This window comes from Eumetopias jubatus, unplaced genomic scaffold (assembly GCF_037043125.1).
Source record: "Eumetopias jubatus isolate StellerSeaLion01/CBP00866 unplaced genomic scaffold, mEumJub1_p1.0 scaffold_15, whole genome shotgun sequence".
Taxonomy (NCBI): domain Eukaryota; kingdom Metazoa; phylum Chordata; class Mammalia; order Carnivora; family Otariidae; genus Eumetopias; species Eumetopias jubatus.
The window spans coordinates 77,576,894-77,597,279 of record NW_028274821.1 but is presented as its reverse complement, the minus strand read 5'-3'; the positions used below and the strand labels follow the sequence as shown (position 1 = coordinate 77,597,279).

Sequence of the window (20,386 nt, the reverse complement as noted above, 5' to 3'; positions counted from 1 at the left end):
CCCTCCCCACCTTGGATAAGTGACCATACTCTTCTAAAGATCATTACTGTTTTCACATGCCTACTACATCTGTTACAGCCCCTGTGATCATTTATAGCACAGACTGGCTTTTTTCTTGTTTATCCCACCCAGTAAACTGGGGGAGAACCCCGGGAATCTGTTGATTCAACTTAGCACCCCAACCATCTCAGTAAATAAGGAAGAAATAAGGGATGGAGGGAGGAATGGGGCCAGGGATGTGGGCCAGGACTGTGTCTCTGGGAGAGATCACAGGAAATAGAATACACAGTCAGCTCTTTTTTCTATTAACATATAATGTATTATTTGTTTCAGGGGTACAGGTCTGTGATTCAACAGTCTTATACAATTCACAGCGCTCACCATAGCACATACCCTCCCCAATGTCCATAACCCAGCCACCCCATCCCTCCCAGCCCCCTCCACTCCAGCAACCCCCAGTTTGTTTCCTGAGATTAAGAGTCTCTTATGGTTTGTCTCCACCTCTGGTTTTATCTTGTGTCATTTTTCCCTCCCTTCCCCTATGATCCTGTGTCTTGTTTCTCAAATTCCGCATATCAGTGATATCATATGATACTTATCTTTCTCTGATTGACTTATTTCGCCCAGCATAATACCCTCTTGTTCCATCCACCTTGTTGCAAATGACAAGATTTCATTTTTTGATGGCTGCATAATATTCCATTGTACCTCCTTTCATTGTACCTCATTTCATTGTACCATTCCATTCCACCTCTTCTTTATCCATTCATCTGTCAATGGACATCTGGACTCTTTCCATAGCTTGGCTATTATGGGCATTCCTGCTATAAACATTGGGGTGCATGTGCCCCTTCGGATCACTACATTTGTATCTTTGGGGTAAATACCCAGTAGTGCAATTGCTGGGTCATAGGGTAGCTCTATTTTCAACTTTTTGAGGAACCTCCATACTTTTTTCCAGAATGGCTGCACCAGCTTGCATTCCCACCAATGGTGTAGGAGGGTTCCCCTTTCTCCACATCCTCGCCAACATGTGTCATTTCCTAACTTGTTAATTTGAGCCATTCTGACTGGTGTGAGATGGTGTCTCATTGAGGTTTTGATTTGGTTTTCCCTGATGCCTAGTGATGTTGAACACTTTTTCATGTGTCTGTTGGCCATTTGGATGTCTTCTTTGCAGAAATGTCTGTTCACGTCTTCTGCCCATTTCTTGGTTGGATTATTTGTTCTTTGGGTGAACAAATAATTGGATAAGCCCTTTATCTGATATGTCATTTGCAAATATCTTCTTCCATTCTGTCGGTTGTCTTTAGGTTTTGTTGACTGTTTCTTTTGCTGTGCAAAAGCTTTTTGTCTTGATGAAGTTCAGTTTTGCCCTTGCTTCCCTTGCCTTTGGTGATGGTCTAGGAAGAAGTTGCTGCAGCTGAGTTCGAAGAGGTTGCTGCCTGTGTTATCCTCAAGGATTTTGATGGATTCCTTTCTCACATTTAGGTCTTTCATCCATTTTTAGTCTATTTTTGTGTGTGGTGTAAGGAAATGGTCCAGTTTCATTCTTCTGCATGAGGTTGTCCAATTTGCCCAACACCATTTGTTGAAGAGACTGTCTTTTTTCCATTGGACATTCTTTCCTGCTTTGTCGAAGATGAGTTGACCATAGAGTTGAGGGTCCATTTCTGGGCTCTGTATTCTGTTCCATTGATCTATGTGTCTGTTTTTGTACCAGTACCATACTGTCTTGATGATGACAGCTTTGTAATAGAGCTGGAAGTCTGGAATTGTGATGCCGCCGGCTTTGCTTTTCTTTTTCAACCTTCCTCTGGCTATTCGGGGTCTCTTCTGGTTCCATACAAATTTTAGGATTATTTGTTCCATTTCTTTGAAAAAAGTGGATGGTATTTTGATGGGGATTGCATTAAATGTGTAGATTGCTCTACGTAGCATAGACATTTTCACAGTATTTGTTCTTCCAATCCATGAGCATGGAACATTTTTCCATTTCTTTGTGTCTTCTTCATTTTCTTTCATGAGTCTTTTATAGTTTTCTGAGTACAGATCCTTTGCCTCTTTGGTTAGATTTATTCCTAGGTATCTTATGCTTTTGGGTGTAATCGTAAATGGGATCGACTCCTTCATTTCTCTTTCTTCTGTCTTGTTGTTGGTGTATAGAAATGCAAGCGATTTCTGTGCATTGATTTTTATATCCTGCCACTTGACTGAATTCCTGTATGAGTTCTAGCAGTTTTGGGGTGGTGTCTTTTGGGTTTTCCACATATAAAGTATCATATTATCATGCAGTCAGCTCTTAATGTGCCTGCACCACAGGTAGTGAAATAGACAATGGCTGGGAGACCAATACAAAGAATAAACTTCTAGAGAATGAAATAATGCAATTAAACTGTATTGTAGACTCAAAGATCAACAGATCTTCAAAGGTAGATGGTTAAATGGAGGTTTTTTTTTTAGAATTCTTAGGATTGTAAGTGACAGAAACTCAGAACTAGTTTAGGCAAAAAGAAAAAATGTATTGGATCAAACAGAAGTTAAGGCACAGTAGGATTAAGGGGATCAAACAATGTCATTGGGATCCCTCTTCTCTTCTCTCTGCTTGCCTCAGCACCATGCCGTTCTCTGGACAACTCTAGCTTCCCCACTCACTAAGAACATCTTTTTCCCAGGTCCTCCAGCTAAAGTCATAGGATTTCATCTCATTGGGCCAGCTTGGTCCTCATGCCCATCACTGTACCAATCACTGTGGTCAGGGGGAAGGACTGGGCTCATCCGAGGCCCAGTCATACCTGGGACTTGGGCCAAGTGGCACCTTCACCTAAAATGCATGGTAGTGAGTTGAGGGAAGGTCCAGACTCTCAAGGAAAAGTAGGGTGCAAGCAACAGAAAAGGGGGTTGGTGTCAGCAGGTGTCTACTTCAGAGTATTGCAACCCTGCCCTCCATTTTGCATAATAGAAATGTGAGGCCCGGTGAGAGAGAGGAGGATCTGCCCAAGTCTTAAAGCTAGGCAGTGGACACACAACTCATAAAGATGTCCCAGATCAGCAGTGTGGTCTCCAAAACACGAAGCTGGCATTTCTGAAAGGCATTAAGTTGTCTGCCTCTATTCCCTTTTTCCATCAGTTCCGTTTCCTGAACTCCCTTTCCTCAAAGATGGATGTCCCAGAAGAATGAGATCTCAGCATGCAGAGGTGTGCGTGCACAAGCGTGTACCTAGGTGGGATATGTCTCTTGCTCCCTCCCATCAGTGTCAACTGGCAAAATGCAGAGAGAGAGCAAAAGAACATTCCTTCCCTGGAGATTAAGAGAAAATTCAGCAGTCTGATGAGGTTGCCAGAGACCTTCCTCTCTAGATTAAAGTTCTAATGTTAAAACTGCAACTTCAGGGCTCAATGCAGCTAAGGTACGCTCTTCTCTGCTCCTTCAGAGTCGATGGGGAGACACCCACTTTTACCCTGAACTTTAAAATTTCTCTTATTTTTCTGGAGACTCTTTGACATACCTGCAGAGAGAAACTTTTTCTTACAGCCCCTCTTCTAAGAAACTCGATCTGGAAAAAAAAAAAAGTAGTAATAATACCTTCTATTTTTCGCACTTTAGAGTTCTCAAGTTATGTCTGCATCCAGTAACTCATCGTCACAACAAATCCGGGCAGCAGGTCCCTCACCCACGTGGGAAGCAGAGTGACTTCCCAATACCACCACAAGGTGGCCAAGTAGAGGTCCAAGGACATGTTTTCAATATTCTTCTTGCCAGAACCATTTTGACTTTGCTTTCCTGTGGTGCAGAAAGGAGATAGTGGGAGAGGAGCTGAGAAAGAAGGCTGGGCTGAGTGAACTGGGTTTAAGTTCTGGCTTGGTCATTGGTGAGCTTTCGAATCTGCGTTGACCTCATTAGTCTCAGTTTCTTAATCTCTCAGAGGGAGCAGTAACTCTTGAACTCATAGGTTTTCTGAAAAATCAAAGAACGTACTCAGAAATGATTAGGGATTTACAAAAGGCCATTTATGTGCAAGGTGATGAGACCATGATTGCTGTTGTTTTTATGCAGTTGGTATGATGTTTGGGGCCACAAAAATTCAGGAGCACATCATATTTAATTTTCTATGATGTTTCTGTAACTGAATATCATTTCTGTACTGCTCCATCCATTGGTAGTGGAAACATACTTCTAGCTCAACTTAGGTTTTCCGCTTCCCACCTCTTCCTGAACATCTAAGTTCAAAGGAGGCTGATGTTCACTTAAGCACAGGGGTAAGAGGATGGTCGGTACTGGACCACTGCCTGTGAATTCTAGTGCCTGCTGTCTTGTCTGGTCTTTGTCCATCACTGTCTTTCCTTTATGATATTGTGCCAGGACCTCTCCGTTCCCATGCGATTTATAGGCATGTGGTTTATCCTGGTACCTGCTGCCTTGTTCTCTCCACAAGGTCATTTGAGGCCAGCTGGCTCTATCTGTCAGATGCTTTCCTGCCCTACTGAGGCCATCAGCTCTTCTACATCACACTGCGGCATGGGGATCTGCGGGGAGCTAGCTGAAGACCTGTTGACATAGGTAGACCATGAAGGCACTTGTCGTTGGTGGCTCTCATTCCAAGGAAGAGCACCCCATGTTTGTCAGGTGCCAGATGCAATCTGGCAGGTGAGGCTGAGACGCTCTCTGCTTTCCAATCCCTCAAACTCACCTGATTTTCTCTAGCCCCTCATTCTCTTCAGCCACCCTGTGGACAAGCCTGGTGCAAATGGAGCACAGGATCTCTTTCAAGGACATTCTCTAGCATTTGCATGACCATCTTGTTTGATTTCCAACATTCCTCTCTTCCCAAGCTCAATTGATCCTTAGCTCTTTAAGGAGGATGGGGGGTGAGGGGTGGAGAAGCCAATTCTCTAACACATCACAGATTTTCCATTACTATTATTATCATTATATTTTACCTTCAATTTAGACCTCAACTTCTGCACCCAAATTAAAAAAAATTGGCTTGGTGGTGGCTTGGTTTTCTGGTTCTTCTGTGATAATCTTTCCCTGGGATACTATGGTCCTCAGGTATATAGTTGCCCAAAGTAGGGACGGTCACTGGATGTGTGTGGTAGGCAGAGTAATGGCCCCCACAAGGAATTCCATATCCTAATGCCTGTGACCTGTGAATATTTTACCTTATATGACAAAGGCGAAGATTAAATTTGCATATGGAATTAAGGTTGCTATAAGCCAATTTTTAAAGCAGGAGATTGTCCTGAATCATCAATGGGAGCCCAGTGTAATCACAGGGTCCTTTAATGTGGAAGAGGGAGGCAGCAGAGGAACTCAGAGCCATACAACATTGCTACCTTTGAAGAGGGAGGAAGGAGGTTACAAGCTAAGGAAAGTCTGTAACACTTGGGAAGGGCAAGCAAATGGATTCACCCCCTACAGCCTCCAGAAAGTAATGAAACCCTGCCAATACCTTGATTTTACCAAGTGAGAATTTTGCTGGACTTCTAACCTATAGAACCGTAAGCTAATAAATGTGTGTTTTAAACCAAGTTCGTGGTCATCTGTTTACAGCAGTGATAGGAAATTAATGTAGGGTGAACAGTAATATGGGAAGGGAGGGTGATCCAAGAGATACCATATAAAGAATTACCTTGTTATTTAGATTTTCAATTATTTTCAGGGAGACCCTCACCTCTTGACCAGAGATGGAGGAAGTAGCAGTGAATGAAGCATCAGAAAGGGGAGGGAGCCTTGTGCTCCCCTTCAATGTCCCAAACAGTAAAAAATTGTTATCTATTAGAAATGGTATAAATCTGGCAAGCACAGTGATGTCAACAAGGCACAGTTTGAAAAGTAAGCTGTGCTTCCCATTTATTCTGTGTGGCAGCATAAACATTGTGAAATTTTAATCAAGATAGAGGACAAAACCAAAGAAAACTATAGGTACTTCATCATAATATTGTGTGGAGGACACTTTCACCACCTCTATGTAGCTGCAGCCCCCTGAAGCATTCTGCTCACGCTGTTCCTTTGTATTCGCCTGGTTTTCCCAGCGTGGGAAGTGGCCTTTTGATGGAATCAGCCTCAGACAATCAGGTGATCAAATCTGTTCTCAGCCCCCTTTGAAATAGCAATTCACAGCTTACCTTCCTTTTTCCAATGTTTTGCTCACATTTTGTGTGTCAGGAACATGGGAAGGGTTCATTCAGCTGGGTGATTTGTCTCTGATCCATGACAGGTGGGCCATCTGCAGCTGGAAGATTTCTTTCAAGAGGGTCCCTTCACTTACCCAGAAGGGGCTGGAATAGCTAGCAGTTGACCCTTGGCCGTGCTGGACCTCAGCTCGGGGCGGGGGGGGGCTATCAACTAGAGTGCCTGCCCATGGCCTGTCCATTTGGCTGGACTTTTCAGGCCACAGAGGCTAGGTTTGCAAAGGGAGCATCCCGGGATCAAGTGTTCTAAGAGCACAGGCAGAAGCTGCAAGCCTTCTTAGCACCTAGCCTCAGAAGTCCCAGGACATCATTTCTGCTCCATTCCATTTGTCAGGCAGGTCATTAAGGTCAGTATGGATTCAAAGAGAGAGAACTGGACTTCACCTGTTGATGAGAAAACTAGCAGAGAATGCATGGCCCTCTTTAACCTACCTTTGACCTACAGCGTGGACACACAGGCCAGGCCTCTCAGGGCAGGAAGGCACCCTAGAGATCTAACAAGGCCAGCACCTCTCCCATTATACAGACAGAAAAGCAAACGTCTTGAAAGATGCAGAGATGGCTCAAGTTCGTGGAGGGAAGCAGTGACAGAATCAAGGTTTGATCCTAAGACTCCTTCCTCCCTGTTGCCCCTGTCTAGGTAATGGCCTTAGAGCATCTGCTTTGCCATTGCAACAGCCCAGAGATTTAGTTAGCAGTCGCCCTGCATCCAGCGTGGTGAATGGAACAGGGGGGTGCAAGATAAGAGCCCCACCATGTTTTATAAGGTAGCTGAGAAGACGAGAGGGGCTTCAACAGGACTGCCGTGTGACCTTGAACAAGTGCCTTCATCTCTGCACGAGAATATCTCACCAGGTGGGTGTGAGAGCAGACAGAAGGGGGCTGGGGTCGGAGAGGGGCCACTTAGTAACGCTGTGTGCCCGTTCACGCACGTTCATGGCAGTCATTGCTGGTAACTCTCCCCCTAGGCGGGCATTGCTGCATCCGCTTTATGAAAGACAAAGGCTAGGACTGTAAAAATGATGGTCCACACAGTGATCTGTGTGTAGACATGGTTCTGAGTGCTGAACTTGTTTTAAACAGTGTAATTCTCTCAGCCATCCTGTGAGCTAGGTTGTATGATTATCTCCACTGTATACTTGAGAAAAACGGAACTGCCTGGGAGGAAGGGAGGGTATGTGGAGAAGCACAGAGGAAGGAGGGTGGGGAGGATGGCGGGTGCCAGAGGATCCAGGGCCTTCATAGAAGGTTAGGACTGCGGGAGGTGCGGGGATTTGCATGCTGGCTGGATCCCGCTGAGTGGTGGCATCTTTTAGGATGTGTGTCTAGTGTCAGTCCCCAGCCCTCCCTCTGAAGACCAATCTCACTCTGCCCCACCCCCCTAGAAATCACCCAGCCATATTCTCCTTCTCCCTCTTGTGCTTTTTCCATTTTGACCTAAAAAGCCATCTGGCCTCCCAGATATTAGGAAGAGCTGCAGGACCCCTGATTGCCATGAGATGCTGAAAGGCAACCCCAAATGTGCTGCCTTTTTTCAAGTCAAGATGAATAAGGGTAGGAATGACCATTTATTATAGGCCAGGCACCTCTTTGGCACCGCTCAGAAGGAGGCAAACGCTAGAATCTGGTTCATATAGGGAGAGAGAGTTGCGTCTCTCCATTTCTCATTCTCCTCCCCCACCCCCCGCTTTAATGACTCAATTGGGCTGTGATTAAAAGAAACTAAAATCAGGAAGTGTGGGGAAGGCACGGAGGGAGAATCAGCTGGGTGAGAAATCACTTTGGAGCACAGCCCAGACCTTGCTGACCCGAGGAAGCCCGAGCCCCTGTGCCTGGCATTCTGCCCTCCTGGACAGGGGCCACCCCCTGGGGAGTGTTTTTTCCTCCCCAGAAATGGACTCTTCAGGTTCAGTCCATCCCAGCAGACCAGTGATGGGGGTGATATAGGGTACCACCAGGATAGCTTTTCCCAGAGTCCAAAATAGGAGGAATGATGCGTGCCACCTTTTTTTTCAAATATGCAAAGTCAGGGGACAACACATCTTTATGGGAACTCCTTCAGAATGCTTAGGCCGGGAAATAGTCTTTTTCAAGGGTGGAGTATATCCTATACCGTGTCCCCATCAGACTGCCCTCTGATCAAACAGGCCCATAGATTGAGAATTCTCTATATGCACCTTCGTCAGTAATACTGGTCCTGATAGTGTTATTGAAAGCATGAATTGGTTGATGCTATTGATAAATGAATTAGTGCTATCAGTAATATCAGTAATATTATTACTGATGGGGATACATCACAGAGTTTTTGAGAGCTGATTTCATGCCAGTCCCTGGGATAAATGTTTGAAATGCATCCTCACGTTGGATCCTTACAGCTAGCTTATGAGGTGAACACTATTGTTACTTCTGTTTTGTCCACAGGGAAGCAGATTTATTTAATTTTATTTTTAAAGATTTTACATATTTATTTGATAGAGAGAGAGAGCGTGCGCACAAGCAGGGGGAGCAGCAGAGGGAGAGGGAGGAGCAGGCTCTCTGCTGAGCAGGGAGCCTCATGTGGGGCTCTATCCCAGGACCCTGGGATCATGATCTGAGCAGAAGGTAGACGCTTAACCGAACTGAGCCACCCAGGCACACCAGCGAGGAAACAGATTTAGAAAGCGTGAGAAACTTACCCAAGTCCAACCAGCCAGATAAAGGCAGAGCAGAAATTCAAACCCAGGTGTATCTAACCCCAAAGCCTTAACTCATCAGATGGCAACTTCTGGAAGCTGAGGATCATTCCCCAAAGCAAAAGTCCCCAATGTCAGGAAGCATAAAGAGAGGGGACACTTCCTTCTCCCCATCCTTTTTCAATGTCCAAGATTTCTTCTTCTTCCTTTGTATCCAAGAGATCTGCAGGAAGATAAAAAGAGAATGAGTATCAGCAGAGAGGGGAGGGTAGTCAGAAAAGCAGTAGAATGGAACTGTGTCTGTTGACTCAGAGCCTGCACAGAAGGATCAAACTTTAGGGCTCAAAAAGAAGGGAGTTACCCCTCAGTTGGGAGCTGTGCCTTTGCATCTTTCCTTTGTGAACTCCCCATGTGCCCCACCCCCCTTGTGGGGGGAGGGGCGGGAGTGGGACTTGGGGTTTCCAAGATTATAATGTGTGGCTTTCTCATAAAGCCTCTGCACCTTTTTATGATATTAAATATTTTATTCTTCCGGTGACATTTGAAGCCTTCTCTACTTTTTTCCCCTCATTTTATTTCTTTGGGACCCAGATTTGCTGGGCCTGGTGGTATTTCTGGTAAGCTGGTTTTATTATGTGAAAGTCATTGTCTGTTAAAGTCAGGGAGCGGCCCTTGCCCTTCCAAAGGGATGGATTTTACCCTTTGATTCCTGGAAGAATGGCATGGGGGGGTGGGGAGAGGAGCCCCAGAGGCTAGGTGGGGGAGGGGGGCAGGGAAAAGGGAATGGGAGCTGTGGCCCTGGTTCTGCCACCTGTTTGCTGCAGGAGTGAAACAAATCTCTTCAGGGAAGGTGGCGGTCCTCTGTGGAGACTGAACACTGGACCCAAGAGGGAGCTTCAGACCCGCCTGTCTGGGGAGGGGCCAATGAAATGCTGAGCTTCCTTTCAGTTCCTGAAATCTGTGACCTCATGATATATGTTCTCAGAGGGCAGATTTCTAACACTGGAAGGGCCTGAGGGTAGGCAAGGGTAGCATGAGGTGGAGGGTGAGGCTTAACTCATTGTTTGGTGGGAAACCAAACATACAGGGGGGAAAAAAATTCTCCATCCTTTTGCTTTTCTTTGTCAGCATCTCTGGAGTGATTGTTGACATTTTAGTTGTGTGTTTCATGCACCTGCTTCCCAAAGCTTTTCACCTTCTGAACAGTGCCCTTGTGAGAGAAACTGTTTACTCCCACCATCACCCCTACCTTCAAGGGGTCAGTATAAGGCTGAGGGGCACAGTTTCCGGCCTCAGAGAAACCTGGGCACCAAATCTGCTCTGTCACACACTAGTCATGTGACCCGGGGACAAATTCAACCTCTGAGTCTCAGGCTCCTGTTGAGTAAAATGGGGCTTATCATACCCACCAAAGCTGCTCTGGGCACTAACTGGGATAATGCGTTCACAATGGGCCAGCACCTGGCCCTGAGTAGACACAGAGTGTGGTTGCTGCTACTATTATCTGGTTTTTCCTTCGGGGATGATGGGGATGATGGGAGCTGAGATGGTCTGGGTGGTCGCTGTGTTCCGAAGCCTCCGACATGGGTCTCCTTATTACCCCTTTTTTACAGATGGGAGAACTGAGGAAGAGCGAACCTGGGTGCCTCACTCAGGGTCACACAGCCTCTAAGTTCTAGAGCAGGGAGTTTAAGCAGAGCAGCGTGATGCCAGAACCCTTTGCCCTTCATCAGGGCCAAGTCTTCATAAACATCATTTGCCTTGTATTTTTCACAGAGGGGACTGTTCTATCGCTTTACTTCATCTGATTGGTGGGCATTTTGAGTGGGTGCTTTCAATTTTAATCTATTATAAACAGTGTTGTTCTGAGCATCTTTGGGCAGAAGACTCCTTTGTGTTCTATTTCTTTCGCATAGATTCCCAGCAGTCTGTGAGGACAGTTTTCAAATTCCATGATTTGGGCGAAGGTGTGGGATGGATTAAAATAAAGAGGAGTGGCACCGCCTCTGGTTTTCTGGATGACCTCTGATTCAGGGGTGCTGGTTTTCTTTCGTGAGGCAGTTCAAGCAGTTCAAGGGCAGGCCAGGGTGCTGGGCTGAAAGCGTCCCTTTGAGGAGGGGAGGGATCAAATAAAAATGGTGCCTTAAGGCATAGAGCCCCACCATGTGTGCCCAGTGCATGTGAGAGAGAGCATAAATGCAGAAGAGTTGGCAGGTAGAAGGAAGCAAGTAGGCGGGACTGTTGTCTCCTTGACACCAGCGGGGCAGGGACCATGACCACAGAGTTCCCAATGGCTGTGTCCCACACCTGTGAAGAAGCACTCCCTGGCTGTTGGAATGCTGATAATTAGACACCTTTTTCTTAGCTCTGAAATGAAAACCCGGAATAATTGTGTTCATCTTAATTGTGGTAGAACTGTCACAATTTATAAGGTATTTTCCCCAGCGGGTCTTCAATCTTCTCTTAGTTTTTGTTTGTTTGTTTCAAATAGCTCAGGCTCATTGTAAAATAAAGTGAAACAAATGTATACACTGCTGAAATATATAGAGAAAAAACACAAACCACTGTCCTCTTTCTCTTCACTTTGGTCTCTCTCTATATATCTTTCGATAAAGTTTTCCCCCATGCATATGCAAATCTGAATAAGAATTTATATCCGTAAGTTTAAAAATAGAAGCATAAAAAGCATACAGTAGTTGTGTTTCTTTGCGGTAACTTTCTGTGTCAGAACTGCATGTCTTTATACAAACTTTTCCCTTTTTTCAAGACAACTGGCTTCTTAAGTTGATCTTAACCATATGTAAACCTCCTTCCTTCTGTCAAAGATAAAGATGAACAAATTGAGGCTAAAAAGCATGGGAACTATGCTTGGCTTAACCCGAGTGTCCTAAAGCCCAGGCTAGGATTCTGTCTTGCACACAGTGTAATATCCTTCTTTTATTTTTATCACAGGTCTTGGGGTAAGTGGACAAGAAAGGATGTCATCAGCATCATTATTATTAATCTGAAAAGTTAAACTTTTCCCTGGGTTCTCCAGCTTCACCCTGAGCCCTGCCTTGTACACAAGTCTTCACCACCAGCCCAGATATTCTTGGAGGCTGTAGAAGTTATGCGGGGATGGCGGAGAGTCAGCTTGGAGCCCCGGCCACCAGCCTCAATCTTGAAACCTTTTAACCTTGGGGTAGCAAACAGGGAGACAGGTTCATAAACCCCTCACTAGCCTTTCTTCTCACTGAGAAGATAGCACCTGAAGAGCATTATACACATTCCTAGGGCAGCTGGCCAATTCATGAGAATTCTTCCAGGGCAAAGAGCAGAGTTGGCCGTGAGACAGAGTTGGGTTCACATCCTGTCCCTGTCACTGGGAAGCCGTGTGACTTTAACAGCTGAATGTGTCTGAGTCTCTGTTGCATTGTCCATAAACTGGGAATGATCCCTGTACCTTAGGGTGTTGGCTAACCCAGTGGGAATAGCTAGGCATGAGTTGGACCCAGTTCTGGAACATCCCTTTCCAGAGCCTGTTCCTATCAGGTAGAGAGGAGCACTGTGAGCTAGGAAACAGGGTCCAGGGGATGCTTGCTTTTTGACACCACCCAACAGTTCTCCAGTTCTCAGTGGGCAGTGACTCTGGGGACAATCCAACTGAACTTGGACACAATACACTAGAGATAGCATCAGATCCCATAAGTTAAAGGGTCAGTCCTACAAGACTGCCCCCCACCCACCCACCTTCAGAGGCCAGTCACATGTCCAGCCTGTCACCTGTACTTCTGATTGACCAAGTAGGGTTTGGAGGTTTCCATGACCCTCTCCTTGGATTTGATTCATTTGCCAGAGTGGCTCACAGAACCAAGAGAAACATTGACTTCTGTTTACCAGTTTATTGTAAAGGATACAGATGAACAAGCAGGTGAAGGGGTACATAGGACAAGGTATAGAGAAATAAGCGTGATATTCCTACACCTCTATGTGTTCATCAGCTGGGATGTTCTCCCAACTCTATCCCTTTGGGTTTTTATGGAGGCTTTATTTACATAGACATAATTGATTAAATCATTGGCCATTGGCAGCTGATGCAACCTCCAGCCCCTATCTCCTTACTGGATCCTGAAGTTTCCAACCCTCTAATCATATGGTTGGTTCCCCTGGGCAATCAGCACCCCATCCTTAGGTTCTTTCCCAAAGTCATCTCATTAACATAAACTCAGATGTGATTGAAAGGAGTTTCTTATAAATATCAAGACACTTTATTAGCTTTTATCACTTAAGGAAATTCCAAAGGTTTTAGGAACTCTGTCTAGAAGTGAGGATGAAGATAAAATATCTATATTTCGTATTATAAATCACAGTATCACACATGGGATCTCTTTCTGGCTTTCATCGATCTTCAAGAATTTTTCTGACCATCCATGTAAGGAAAAGTGATTCTAGAAGCCCACTGTCATGGGGATGATACAGACCTAGATTATAAAATGACACTGTTCCTCAACCTGGCTCTGCTCACCGTGTATTCTTAGTTAAGCCCCTTAGGCCTTCTAAAAATGACAAGAGTGGAACTTGATTTTCCTCTGGGGCTCCTTCTTTCCCTGCAACAGCCCACAAGTCAAAGCTGTACTTGGGTCTCTAGAGGGAAGACCCTGAAGATCAGCCTTTATGGCAGTCAATGGGACTTGTGCTCCCCGCCACCCCTGTTTCCCCTGGAGAGCTGTTCTTTCATACACAGTAAACCCTAGGGAAAAGACGGAGTTCTCCATATGGTGGGATTTCAGGCAGAAGCATTGTAACCAACCTCCATGATTTTGTCGTTGCCTTGTTTAGATAATGAGGCATTTCAACTGAAAAGTTACTTTTCCTTTTTCAATTATGAAGTTATTATATACACACATAAGCACATTTAGAATACAGAGAAGGTAGAAGAAAGGAAAATATCACCCAGAGTCATGGCATCTCCAATAACCACCATTAACGTTTTTGTATTTCCTTTTAGTAGTTTTCCTATGTGATATATGTGTACCAGTTTTATTGTGGAATTTCAAATACATCTAGAAAAATGTGTAAAAACATCACATGCAGTTTAATCAGTAGTAAATATGTGATACCTATCTAATCATCACCCAGGTCAAGAATTAGAATATTGCCTGCATTCCAGAAGCCTTTTCTTAACACACCCACTGTGACTCTATTTCCCATTTTAGCACTTTCTCCCCCTCCGAAGTAGCCACAACCTGACTTTTAGTTATGCCCCTTATCTTTTCTATCTAGTTTCTCCACTTATATGGGCATAGAACAGCCATTTTATTTTATTTTTGCTTTTCAGTGGCAGATTCTCTGGCATTCAGCACATTTCACTAAGTTAGGTAAAACCCATCTTCTCTTTTGGTTGAAGCGAAAACTGGTTATCTGCTGGTCCACGGTTTCATTCAAAGCTAAGCTACATTCAAAATGCAATACCTAAGTTCCTAATGTGGTTGGACCCTCTGTTAGACTCCAAAGTCACAGGAGTGAACGGTGTCGTAGCTAACAAAGAGCTCAGTCTATGTACCCAGCCAGAAATTGATACTTTGAATCACATGTGAATGCCTCTTTTCAGCACATATACGGGGTAAACTCTCCTTTCCAAATGATTCCCTCTGGTGTAGACTAGGACCTGGGCTGGGCTGCCTCTTCCTGTCCTTTGAGTTTTTGGCGCCCACACAAGCATGATTTTTTTTTCCCCCAGCTGGTCCAAACCTTGCAGGCTTTTTCTAAGGCATATTTTTAAATGTTACATCCTGAGTTCATCCCGGGTAAGAGGAAAACCTTTTAGGCAAGAGGTGGGGGTAGAGAGAGAAAGGGAACTGATGTCTCTTGAGCTGCACTGAATTGTAACTTTGGATCGTGGGATCCACCCAGCACACCAGCCAAATGGTATCGCCGTCCCCATTCTGCACGTGTAGAAGGCAACCCGGGGAAGGGAGTGGCGTGCCCAGTGCCACTCACATTGGGATTGACGGCCTTGGGATCAGAACCCCAATCGCAAGGGCTCCAGTAACCTTGACGGAAAGGTTGAGAACACCTTCCAAAGGTGTGGAGTCAGGCTTCCTGCGGCATCCCCATTGCGCTGGTTGATGACACTGGGCAATGATGTATTAATGTTCTCATATGAACAGCATCACCTCAACAGAGGCTTGCCTGGAGAGTTAGGTGAGTGGTGTGCACTCAGCCCAGGATCTGGCTGATGTTTAGTACTCAGGACAGAGCAGCTAGGGGACAGTTGAACAGGCTGCTGGGAGGCCTTGAAAAAAAGGGGGGGGCCCTTGCCCGGGGGCTGGTTGATTAGCGCTGGAGGTGCCTGGCAGGAATGAGAGGCTTAGAGGTGGTCCTTAGTTCTCAGCTCGTGAGTTTCCTCTCACCCACCTCCGTTCCCAAAACACTGGACTAAGGAAGCCTCAGGGTCCAGCATCTATGACATCTGTCTCCATTCAGGGATGGGTTTTTTTTTCCTTCTTTCTCTTACATTGCTCTCTGCAACAACAACAAAAAATAAAATAAAATATGCAAACCGCCCAAAATTACACTCAACATACGCTGAATAAATAAATACCCACAGAAGCATATGTTCAATGGCCACTTGTTCCATGCTTTCCAAAGCCAACTAGCTTAGAAAATCATTTCTCACACAGAGCCCGGGTGATCGATGAGAAGGTGCAGCATGAGGACACAGCCGCAAGCTGCAAATAGAGTTTTTAGATACAAAGGATGGAGAAGGGAAGGAGCCAGCGAGACCTAGCAGGCATTGAAAAGACCATGTCTTCAGCCTGTCCTGATAAAAGCCTGGCTCTGGCCCCTGAACCACTAGCTCACTACTAGGCAGAGCAGTGGGTGAGAAGGAGCTCTTTGAGATAAGGGTCCATGGGTTCAGATCCTGGCTCTGCCACTTCTTATGTAATACCGAGATAGGTTGCTTTAAACAATTTTGTGTCTTAGTCTCCTAGTATCAAAAAAATGGGTAAAATAATAGTACCTACTTTACATGATTGTTGTATGAGGAGGTACCGCCAAAGGGTTAAGGAAACGGACTCTGGCGCCACCTTTCCTGGGTCTGCCATTTACTGGCTGTGTGACATTGGGCAAGTTAACGAACTTTGCTGTGCCTCAGATTCCCCATCCGGTAAGTGAGCATGGTGATAGTATCCACCGCCAAGGGTTGCTTTGAGGAAGGGCTGCATCCATGTGAATTCAACGCTTAGAATGGGACCTGGCTCCACAGGAAGTGCTCAGATAATGTCAGAAAGCCATTTTTTTTTTTTTTTTTTTTTTTGCCAGTGCTGTCTTGCATGTCCATCTGTAGCGTGCATACCTTGTCAAAATTCTCGTGGCTCTGTACCACTCTCTGAACAGAACATGGGGCTTCTTAAAACTAAAATCTAAGCATCTGTAATGGTGACCTGAAGCAAGTCCTCTCCTCTCCACAAGCCTCAGTTGCCCATTGGTGAGTGGTGAAAATAATAGTAAACCCTTTTCTGAGTAGTTGGGAAGAGGGAAGGATGTGCCTGGCATAGGGGGAGTGCATGACCCATGTCCACTCCTCTCCCAGCACCCTAGCACCACCAAGTGCCTGATCCAGTGGAAGGTGGTTCTTTCGCTGAGTATTGCCTTTATCCCAGAAGGCACAGCTTTGGAATGGTGCGGGACTGAGCTGATCCTCAATTCCACCCCACAGCCACTCAGTGCGTGATCTTGGAAAGCCCTTCTTCTCTGCGCCTCGGGGTCCTCTTCTTCCAACGGGGAGCTGAGTCTGTCTGGCAATCACACGGCGCTGGAACAATAGAATGTATGGGGAAGGACTTTAGAAACCTCAACACCCATGGGAAAGGCAGCAGAGCATGACCTGATATCCCGGCTCTGCCACATACTTGCCCTGTGGCCTTGGGACAAGTTACTAAAGCTGTCTGTGCCTCAGTTTCCTCCTCTGAAAAATGAGAACAGTAGTACCTATACCATCAGGCTATAGTTAACATTATGAGTTAATATTCTTTTTTTTTCCTTAAGATTTATTTACTTATTTGAGAGAGAGAGAAAACGTGAGCAGGGAGGAGGAGCAGAAGGGAAGGGAGAGAGAGAACCTCAAGCAGACTCCCCGCTGAGCATGGAACCCGACATGGGGCTTGATCCCAGGACCCTAAGATCCTGACCTGAGCTGAAATCAAGAGTTGGAGGCTTAACCAACGGAGCCACCCAGGTGCCCCAACATTATGAGTTAATATTCCAAACACATTTAGAATAGTGCCTGACACATGGTAAACACTATTCAGTGTTAGCTGTTATTATTATTAATGAACTATACAAAGGCTATTTATTATAATCACTAGACAGTTATCGAATAGACGGTCAACAGGATTCTTGCAGGATTTTCTTGGGAAGGTGTTCTCTGTTTTCCCTTCCCTCAGCTCTCTGTGCTTATTTGTACCATATTAAACAACTCCAAGGCCTCTGAAATATTATTACTTATTCTTCTCCCTGTGTTAGACTAGATGCTTTTTGAAGGCTGGGCTAAGGCTTTGTGAACTTGATGGCCTGGAGGACAGTAGGCGTTGAGTAGGCGTTTGCTGAACTGAATTCCTGTTCTGTGCAGTGTTCTGGGGAGCTCCAGAGAGAGAGGTGAAAGGCTTTATGACTCCATCCAGAAGGAGGACCACCCGTGGAAGGGGGCTGGAGGGGTGGGCTGCAAACCATATCCTCAAGCCACTCCCCCAAGTGCAGCCCTTCTCCGTGGTTCCCCAGCTCGGGTGCTACCTACTACCCAAATCCACCAGCTGACCTCCCTTGGAATTTCTGTGAGCCTCTTGACGAGGATCATAGGATGTCCAAGCTATAAGGCCCTTGGAAACCAGCTGCCACCTTTCTCATGGAACAGAGAGGAAGGCTGAGGCAGGAGAAGGGAAGAGAACTACCCCAAGCAGAGACTAATCTGCATCTCCTAACTACCTGTGCTCTTCTAATGGGAAAGGCAGGTGGCCATAAATTCAGATAGCTAGCCATGATCGACATGTGTACCAGCAAAGCCAGCAATGCCTTCCAACACTGCTGTCATTCTTGAGCATACTACTATTCTTGAGCATAAGCCATCTTGAACCGTGACTTACCTCCCTCTGGGGGTTTACCCAATGCCTCCAGTTGGTCTAGATTCTCCTGGAGGTCAGAGACCACCACCTCATCTATTCCTTTGTGTCTCCATTAGAAAGGAGCTGTGTGGTGCTGAGAGCATGGGTTTCGAGCCAAACTCACCCATGCCTGCACCGCACCTCCAATCCTAGAAAGCTGAGTGACAGAGGAAAGGAACTTCTGGCCTTTTCAAAGCCTGTTCCCTCTTCGGCAACATCAGGCTAATAACAGCAAGCTCATAGAATCGTGGGCCTTGAGCAAAGCAGACTAAGGAGAACACCGAGTGTGGTGCCTGGCTCACAGTAGGTGCTCAGAGCACGCGAGTTTCCTTTCTCCTGTCTCCAGAAGTGTGTGTTGAACCCTGCACAGATGGCGGGCATGTGGCGAGAGAGGCCTAGCAGTGTTTCACGGGAACTCAAGATACAACTAAGCAACATGACCATTTTAGGGCATTCCAAAAATATTTCCCGGGTATCAAATATTAAAGTGATGATTATCACAATAACAACTTTCTAACAGTTGATGTTTTATCATGTAACAGACACCATGCTAGGGATAGTCAATGTCTAACTCTTCCCACACCTAACCCCCACGTCAATTCTACCAAGTACGTGTAATTAGTCTTCCTGCACCCAGCCCCCATGGCAATTCTACTGAGTACATGTAATGAGCTTGAGTCTCAAAGTGTTAATGAAGTGACTGGCTGGCATTACATGGCCAGTGAGTGGCAAAGCCAGGTGGAATTCTAGCCAGGATCGGCCTGATGCAAAAGACCACGACAGTGTCTCTGTCCCCTGTGCTGGGCACCGGCACCATGCTGGAAAGGGGAAGCTGTGTTTCTTCTACTCTCTCTCCTCAAATAGCCCACAGACTCCTGGGGAGACAGACTGAACCAGAAGCCATCCGCCTGCCAGAGTAGTGTTTGTGCTAGAATAATACTTAACACAGGAGAGAAGGAAAAATGGTGCTTGCTGACTCCGGGCATTAGAAGGAAGTAGCAACTTCCACACCAGAAGGTTCTTTGCCCATCATGGCACTGAGGGTTCCCAGCAAACCCAGGAGGTAGGTAGTTATTATCAGGTCCATTTTAAAATGGGGAAACAAAAATCAGAAAGGTACGGTGACTTGCCCAAAGTCACACAGCCAGGATGTAGCAGCATCTGGATTAGACTTTTTTTTTTTTTTTTTTGGTCTCTTCAGCATCCTTGTGCTTCTGGAGTTGGGAGGGGATCTGCAGAGGGGAGACTGTTTAAGCTGTCACTTAGAGGTTACATAGGATTCTTTAGGAAGAGGAGGGTAGGCCTGGCTGGGGGCAAAGCGTGGACAAAGGTGAAGTTGGACCTGGCAGGTGCTGTTGGGTATTTGTCCACATCCAGGTGGAGAGACATGTGAAGCAGGGATGTGGTTTGGCCAGTGGGCCTGGGAGCTCTCCTGGGGACTCGTTCTCCACTCTGAGATCAGAGGCCCCCCAGTGTGCCTGCCTACATTCCCTGCTATTGATCCCTGTAATCTTTTTTTGTAGGCCCACCCCCTTCCTCCATTTCAACATCAGATTGAGCGACGGCTGAATTGGCATGAGTTGATTAAAACTCCTTGTAATTATGGACTCTCGACTGGCCTGATTGTCCAAATCAATGTCTGCAGTAATAGGCAGGCTAGCTGGCTTTGTTGACAGATTGAGGCTGAGGAGGGAGAGGTGCGGGGGATGGGCAACGGCAGGGTCTTCCCCACACACTCCCTTTCCAGCCTGTACTCCAGAGGCCTCCTGGGACTAGGGCAGCCAGGCCCACTCGGCCTCCAATCAAAGGGATGGTCCCTAATGAAGGACTCTGCAGCCCTTGCTTAGTTCCTGCGATCCTCCATAACCTCGCCTGCCAAACAAGTGTATCTTAGAGGTGCCCCCTGAGTTTTGCCATGAGGATTTGAGGAGATGGCATAGGGGAAAATGTCTAGCACATGGTACATCATTGCTTCCTTCCCTCTGTTTTCTTCTTCCTGGGATGCTGTATCTGATCTGTACATCTAGGACTCTGCTGCCAACAACCCCTACGTGTCCTCTCAAAATCCACATCACGACCTTCCTACAAAGTTCTCAGAATTCTTGTGTAGCCCCAGCCAGTCTGAACCACTTGTGACATCATGGACAGGCCACCTTCAGGTGGATCAGGGTGAAAGAACCCCATTTTTGCAATCAGGGACCTTCCACTGAAGGCTGCCTCTCACTTGCTGTGTGGCCTCAGGCAAGTCACTTGGCCTCTCTGGGCTTTAGTTTTATCATCTGCAAAAGGACCATGATAATGCAGGTCCTACCTCAGCATTGCTGAGAATATAGCAAAAACTGCCTGTGGCAATATTGACCCTCTGCAGGTCAGCAG

The 20,386-nt window shown here is 46.1% G+C and overlaps 1 protein-coding gene across 3 annotated transcripts in view; it reads left to right on the top strand.

The window, feature by feature from the left end:
* Positions 1-20,386, top strand: part of ASTN2 (astrotactin 2) — a 904,520-nt gene that overhangs the window by 532,970 nt on the left and 351,164 nt on the right. The gene's annotated exons all lie outside the window — the stretch shown is intronic.